We start from the raw sequence: 8,263 nt of genomic DNA, 5'->3' as shown, positions 1-8,263 counted from the left end.
AAATAATAAATCGTGGAGGAAGAAATGGAGGATGAGGTCGAGGACGCGGAATGGGTACCAGAGTCAATGCTATCATAGGAGAACCAAGATTGGGAGAAGAACAAGAGGAAAGAGCAACTCTACATGCTGCAATTGATAACCCAAGAGCAAGACAACAATATGCTATCATTCAAACACCTGAAAATCACCAAGGTGAAAAATTTGAGCTTCTTATTGATTGTGGTAGTACTCACTCTTTCTTGTCACCTAAATGTTTAAGGAGGTTAGGACTTAATTAACACCCTGCAAGGAAGATGAGAGTTGAATTAGCCAATGGAAAGGAGGTGTTATCTCAGTACACTGTGGCAAAAAGAGATTTCAAGTTGGGAGAATACTCTACTTCTGCTACTTTTCAAACCTTACCCATAGGAATCTATGAAGGAATTCTTGGAATGGATTGGTTAGCCAGTCATAATGCCAATATCCATTGTGCCCAAGGAAGTGTTACTTTTGTGGACAACCAAGGTCAAGAAGTCACTATTCAAGGCCAGAATGGACGACCAAAAGCTTACTTGGTCAAAGCTAATCGTCTTTTGAAAGGGTTACACAAGGGTCAACAAATTTTTGTAGTCAAGCTAAACAAAGTAGAAAAATCTTCTTCCAACCCTGAACCAATGTGGCTAGAAGAATTTTCGGATGTTTTCCCCGCTGAGCTTTCTGAACTACCACCACCTAGGGAGGTAGACCATGAAATCAAAATTTTTCTAGGTAGTGAACCAGTCTCAAGAGCGTCGTACAAGATGTCACTTCCAGAGGCTATAGAACTCAAGGAGCATCTGAAGCAGTTGATTGAGCAAGGGTTTATCCGACCTAGTACATTAGGTTAGAGGTTTTACGCCAAAATAAGCTATATGCAAAGAAAAGCAAATGTACCTTCTTTACCCCTAAGTTCTGTTACTTAGGGTTTATCATTTCACCTGAAGGAGTCTCTGTTGACCCTGACAAATGTTAAGTATGGAGCCTGATTTACCCTTGTAATTTTCTGTGGTAAAAGCGCACATTTGTAAGGCCCCCATTATGAGGAGAATCCATCGTGTGTGAAGGAAAATCACTCATCGGAAACCAAAATTTTCACGGACAAGAATCAGGGGCAACTTTAGAGGCCTCGGGGACGAAGGCCCCCGAGACTTTTTTTTCCGCCGGAATATTATGGCCAGACAGCGGCCGGAAAGTGGTCGGAAAACAACTGGTCGGTTGGCCGGTGGCCAGTAGTCAATGGCCGATGGCCGTTGCTCGGAAGTCAATGGCCGGTGGTCGATGGTTGGAAGTCAATGGCCGGTGGCCGGTGGCCGAATTCAAAAGCGGACTTGTCTTCTCAAGGGAGGCCACACATGGACGGATTGGAGGGTCCGATTTGGACTTATTCGCACAAGGGCGGGAGCTCTATTAAGGGTTTAATCCCTTTGTAAAATATTAAGGGTTTAATCCCTTTGTAAACTACTTCTTCTTTTGAAGTGCTAAAGCCATTGAGTGGCTGCTTTCCCGTGGGCGTAGCCCACATTAGGTGAACCACGTATATTGTGTGTACTCTCTCTCTCTCTCTCTCTACTCTATAATCTCTTGTGTGTGAAATCTATCTCTCTCTATTAAGTAATCTACTCAAAAATCTATTTAGCTACGTCTTATTTTCTAGCAACTGGTATCAGAGCAAGGTTTGCTCGTAGCTAAATTATCTCAAGGAAAGGAGTCATTGAATTGACTGGGAGTTATGGCGGAGGAAGGGAAGCTCAAGATTGAGAAGTTCAACGGAAAAAACTACCAACATTGGAAGATGCAGATTGAAGACTATCTCTACCAGAAGGACCTATATTTGCCACTAGGCGGTCTTACGAAGAAGCCCGCAACAATGGCAGATGAAGCATGGATTGTCCTTGATCGAAAGGCACTGGGAACAATCCGGTTAAGCTTGGCGTCAACGGTGGCCTTCAATGTTTTGGAGATGAAGACCACGGAGGACTTGATGAAGTCACTTGACGACTTCTACGAGAAACCATCGGCATCCAATAAGGTATTTCTTATGAAGCGCTTGTTCAATCTAAAGATGGCAAAGAATGGTTCAGTTGTAGAACACCTAAATGACTTTAACACAAACATAAGTCAACTTCGATCAGTGAAAATCAATTTCGATGACGAAGTGCGAGCTCTCCTTATACTATCATCTCTACCGGATAGTTGGGACAGCCTTGTGATGGCTGTAAGTAATTCTATCTCTGGCACAAATACTCTTAAGTTTGATGATGTTGTGGGTGTTCTCCTAAGCGAGGAAATACCAAGGAGAAGCACATGAGAATCATCAAGTGTTGCATTGTCAGTGGAAACAAGAGGAAGGCCTAAGGAGAGGTTCAAAAGCCAAAAGGGTCGTGATCGCTCAAGACGGAGCAAGTCACGCACAAAGTCAGTTCTTGAATGTTGGAACTGCGGCAAGAAGGGCCACGTCAAGAAGGATTGTTGGTCCAATAAGAAGAAGGAGACAGAGTCTCAAGACAACAAGCCAACATCGGAGGCCAATGTGGCAGGTAAAGTAGAGCAAGATGCTCTAATTCTCTCATTAGACAATGTGTCTAATTCCTGGATAGTAGATTCCGGGGCTTCATTCCATGCGACACCACACAAGCAACATTTCCAAGACTACACCAAAGGTAATTTTGGGTATGTATACTTGGGAGATGATGAAGCTTGTAAGATTGTCGGCAAAGGTACAGTTTCTGTCAAAACTGCTAACGGAAATGAATGGAAGCTTAAAGATGTTAGGCATGTTCCTTCTCTTCGCAAAAATTTGATCTCTACAGGACAATTGGACGATGAAGGTCACAACATTGCATTCGGAAACAAACGGTGGAAGATCTCAAAGGGATCTTTGGTGGTTGCCAAGGGAGAAAAAGTCGGTACACTTTACTTGTGTACTGTTAGCACGCAACCTTCAGCTTGTGCAGCAACTACAGAAGTTGACAGTGCGGTGTGGCACTATCGACTTGGGCATATGAGTGCCAAAGGAATGCAAATCCTTCAAACAAAGAAGCTTCTACCAGGTTTGAGATAAGTGGACTTAGAGTTCTGTGAAGATTGTGTTTATGGAAAACAAAAGAGGGTAAAATTTCAAAAATCAAGAAATGAAAGAAAAAATAAAAAACTTGAGTTGGTTCATTCTGATGTTTGGGGTCCTGCAAGTACACCATCACTTGGTGGCCCATTGTACTATGTAACATTCATAGACGATGCAACTAGAAAAACATAGGTTTATGTCATGAAGAATAAATCCGATGTATTTTCCATATTTCAAAGGTGGAAAGCCTTTGTGGAGAATGAAACAGGTACCAAGGTTAAATGCCTCAGATCCGACAATGGAGGCGAATATTGTAGCCAAGCTTTTGTGCTAGCAATGGCATTCGGAGGCAAAGGACAACCCCAAGGACACCTCAACAAAATGGGATTTCAGAAAGGATGAACAGGACAATCATGGAACGAGCATGAAGCATGCGGCTACATGCACGCCTACCACTTGAGCTTTGGGTGGAAGCTGTAAGTACGTATGTGTACTTAATCAATCGGTCACCCTCAATGGCATTGGATGGGGGAGTTCCAGAAGAGGCATGGACAGGTAAACCGGTGAATTATGCATTTCTCAAGATGTTTGGGTGTGAGGCTTTCATGCACATAGATAGAAGCGTAAGATCAAAACTAGATGCAAAGTCCAAAAAGTGTTTCTTCATTGTCTATGGAGAAGGAGACTTTGGGTATCGCCTATGGAATCTTGAAGATGGTAAAATCTTAAGGAGTAGGGATGTAATTTTTAACGAACAAAATATGTACAAAGATTACTTGGAAAGAAAACAAACAAAAGAAACAGGTGATGAGTACATGGAGCTTGAGGACGGTGAAGACTCAAGGACTGCAAACGGTGACAATGTGCAACAACGTCAACCAAATGAGGAGCCTCAACCTATTCCCCGAAGATCTACAAGAGCAAGTAGACCTCTAGAAAGGTTTGTTCCTTCCTTCAACCATCTCTTGATCTCAGATTCTGGAGAGGCGGAATCATACGAAGAAGCTATGCAACATGAATTCAAAGAAGAATGGACGAAGAGCATGCAAGTGGAGATGGACTCACTACATCGCAACCAAACATGAGAGTTGGTTGAGTTTCCTAAAGGTAAGCGGGCACTTCAAAACAAATGGGTGTACAAGCTGAAGGAAGAAGAAGGTGGGAAGAAAAGGTACAAGTCTAGGCTTGTGGTAAAAGGTTTTTCTTAAAAGAAAGGTATTGACTTCAATGAAATATTTTCTCCTGTTGTAAAAATGAACTCAATTAGGCTTGTCTTAATCCTTGTGGCTGCTCATGATCTAAATCTCGAGCAAATGGATGTAAATACGGCATTCCCTCACGGTGACTTAGAGGAGGAAATCTACATGCTTCAACCAAAGGGGGATGAAGTAAAAGGTAAGGAGAAAATAGTTTGAATATTAAAGAAGAGCTTGTATGGTTTAAAGCAAGCATCAAGACAATGGTACTTGAAGTTTGCTCGATGGATGTTGGATCATGGATTCACAAGATGCAACTCGGATCACTGCGTCTACACGAAGAATTTGGGAGATGAGAAATTCCTCATCCTAATGTTGTATGTTGATGACATGTTGATTGCAAGGGCTAACATGCAGGACATCAAAGACCTAAAAGAGGAGCTGTCCAAATCTTTTTCAATGAAAGATTTAGGTGCTGCAAAGAGAATACTTGGTATGAAAATATCAAGGGACAGGACGAAGAAGACAATAAAGCTATCTCAAGAAGATTACATCAATAAGGTACTAGAAAGGTTTGCAATGCAAAATGCAAAACCAGTTTCTACACCTTTGGCTGGTCATTTTAAACTAACGAAGGATATGTGTCCAAAGACACAAGAGGAGATAGCCTATATGTCTAAAGTTCCATATGCTGCAGCGGTAGGTTCTCTAATATATGCTATGGTCTGGACAAGGCCCATCAATAAGGTACTAGAAAGGTTTGCAATGCAAAATGCAAAACCAGTTTCTACACCTTTGGCTGGTCATTTTAAACTAACGAAGGATATGTGTCCAAAGACACAAGAGGAGATAGCCTATATGTCTAAAGTTCCATATGCTGCAGCGGTAGGTTCTCTAAAATATGCTATGGTCTGGACAAGGCCATACATTGCACATGCAGTGGGAGCTGTGAGTAGGTTCATGGACAACCCAGGTAAAGAGCATTGGCAAGCTGTGAAGTGGATACTTAGGTATCTAAAAGGGACAACAACAAATGCTTTGTATTTTGGAGAAACTGATATTTTTCTAGAAGGGTATGCTGATGCAGATATGGCAGGTGACAAAGATACTCGAAGGAGCACTACTGGCTATGTGTTACGGTTGGAGGCACAGCAGTAAGCTAGGCTTCAAAGCTACAGAAAGTGGTTTCACTTTCTACCACGGAAGCAGAGTATGTAGCAATGACGGAGGCAAGCAAATAAATTCTATGGCTTCACAGATTCTTAGAAGAGCTTGGATTCAAACAAGACAATTGTGTCTTGTACAGTGATAGCCAAAGCGCTATCCGTCTTGCAAAGAACTCAGCCTTTCATTCAAGGAAAAAGCACATTGAGGTGAGATATCACTTCATACGCACTCTTTTGGAAGAGGGAAAACTAAAGCTAGGAAAGGTGCATACAAGTGAAAATCCTGTAGACATGTTTAAAAAGGTGGTCAACAAGGAGAAGTTAAGCTTTTGCTCATCTTCAATCGGCATTCAAGGATAAGGATCTAGAATGGAAAGCAGTCACAGGTTTGGTTTGGAGATTAGTCTCCAAGTGGGAGATTGTTAAGTATGGAGCATGATTTACCCTTGTAATTTTCTGTGGTAAAAGCGCACATTTGTAAGGCCCCCATTATGAGGAGAAGCCATCGTGCGTGAAGGAAAATCACTCACCGGAACCAAAATTTTCACGAACAAGAATCAGGGGAAACTTTAGAGGCCTCGGGGGCGGAGGCCCCCGAGACTTTTTTTTTTCGCTGGAATATTATGGCCAGACGGCGGCCGGAAAGTGGTCGGAAAACAACCGGTCGGTTGGCCGGTGGCCGGTAGTCGATGGCCGCTGGCCGTTGGTCGGAAGTCAATGGCCGGTGACCGGTGGTCCAAAGTCAGTGGCCGGTGGCCGATGGCCGAATTCAAAAGCGAACTTGTCTTCTCAAGGGCGGCCACACATGGGCGGATTGGAGGGTCCAATTTGGACTTATTCGCACAAGGGCGGCTACACATGGCTGTCTCTCATAAGAAAGGGCAACCCTTTTGGCCTATAAAAGGAGGCCATTTCTACACACATTTCATAGTGTGAAGTTGATGCAACAAGGTGAGTGTGAGGTGGTGAGAGTGAAGCAAGGCGGGAGCTCTATTAAGGGTTTAATCCCTTTGTAAACTACTTCTTTTGAAGTGCTAAAGCCATTGAGTGGCTACTTTCCCGTGGACGTAGCCCACATTGGGTGAACCACGTATATCGTGTGTACTCTCTCTCTCTCTCTCTCTCTCTCTCTCTCTACTCTATAATCTCTTGTGTGTGAAATCTATCTCTCTCCATTAAGTAATCTACTCAAAAATCTATTTAGCTACGTCTTATGTTCTAACAATAAAGTCAAAGATATTGTGGAATGGCCTCAACCCACTTCACAAACCGAAGTCAGAGGGTTCTTAGGTATCACAAGGTGGTACAGGATCTTTGTAAAGGACTATGCTCTTAAAGCTGCACCACTAAACTGACTTGCTAAAGAAAGGAGCTACGATACTTTGGGAAGAAAAACATGAATCTTGCTTCAAACAGCTTAAGGAGTATCTTGCTTCAGAACCTCTCTTCAAACTTCCAGACTTCACCCAAGAATTCGAGGTGATCACAGATGCTAATAACCTTGCATTAGGAGGAGTCCTTACTCAAGAAGGAAGGCTTGTAGCTTATACTTCTCAGAAGCTTAGGATTCATGAAGTGAATTATGCTACACATGATTTAGAATTGCTAGTAGTTATTCATGCTCTCAAGCTATGGAGACATTATCTATTGGGACGCAAATTCCAGTTGGTAACAGATCACAAGAGTCTCAAGTGGATTTTTACCCAACCTAACCTTAACATGAGACATTGGATATGGATACAGCTCATGCACGAATATGATTTTGATATTAAATTTAGACCAGGGAAAGAGAATGTTGTGGCAGATTCCCTAAGCCGTAAAGCTTTTCTGGGGGCAATTTCCATGGCTAACAACCCTTTTTTAGACAAGGTCTCGGATGTTTTTGTCAGAGATGCAGATTACCAGATGCTTGCTAGTATCCTATGTGAAGAGAGGGTATCATCAAATCAGCCTAAACCTCTACATTACTCCTTAGAAGATGGAAAAATTTACTATAGGAATCGACTATGCATACCTAAGGATATTACCCTAAGGAATGCTATCCTATATGAAGCACATGATGGCCCAACTTTAGGACATCCACGTTATGCCAAAACCATCAATGCAATTCGTAGAAGTTACTATTGGCAAGGTATGAAGGGTAATGTCCTTCGCTATGTCAAGCAGTGTTTGTCTTATCAAAGGATTAAGGCAGAGAGACTAAAGATGCCAGGTAAATTACATCCTTTAGATATTCCCCAAATGAAATGGTAATGTATTAGCATGGAATTTATCATCGGGTTTCCTTCTGTCCAAGTTGGCTATGATTCAATCATGGTCATAGTCGACTTGCTTACTAAAGTGGCTCACTTAATCCCAGTCAAGACAACCTTTACAGCTTCAGATATTGCTCGTCTGTTTGTGAGGGAGGTTTTCAGAATTCATGGTTTACCCAACAGGATTGTTAGCGATAGTGATGCCAAGTTTACTTCAAAGTTTTGGGTATCATTGTTTCAAGCTATTGGAACCCAGTTATGTTTTAGTACTACTTATCATCCTCAAACTGATGGCCAAACTGAAAGAGTTAATCAAGTAATTGAAGACATCCTCAGAGCCTACTGCAATAGAGAACCTCGCAAGTGGATTCAATACCTACCCTTGGTAGAGTATGCATACAAATACTCTACTCATAGAAGTATTGGAATGACACCTTTTAATGCTCTTTATGGTCAAGAATGTTTATCACCTCTTAACTTTTCTGACCCCACTATAAGGGTAGAAGACTCAAACCAAAGCTATTCGAAGGGATATTCAAGCGGCTCAAGATCGACAAAAGAAGT

Source organism: Adiantum capillus-veneris, chromosome 3, assembly GCF_014529385.1.
Source record: "Adiantum capillus-veneris isolate H3 chromosome 3, ASM1452938v2, whole genome shotgun sequence".
Classification (NCBI taxonomy): Eukaryota; Viridiplantae; Streptophyta; class Polypodiopsida; order Polypodiales; family Pteridaceae; genus Adiantum; species Adiantum capillus-veneris.
This window is presented reverse-complemented; position numbering follows the sequence as displayed.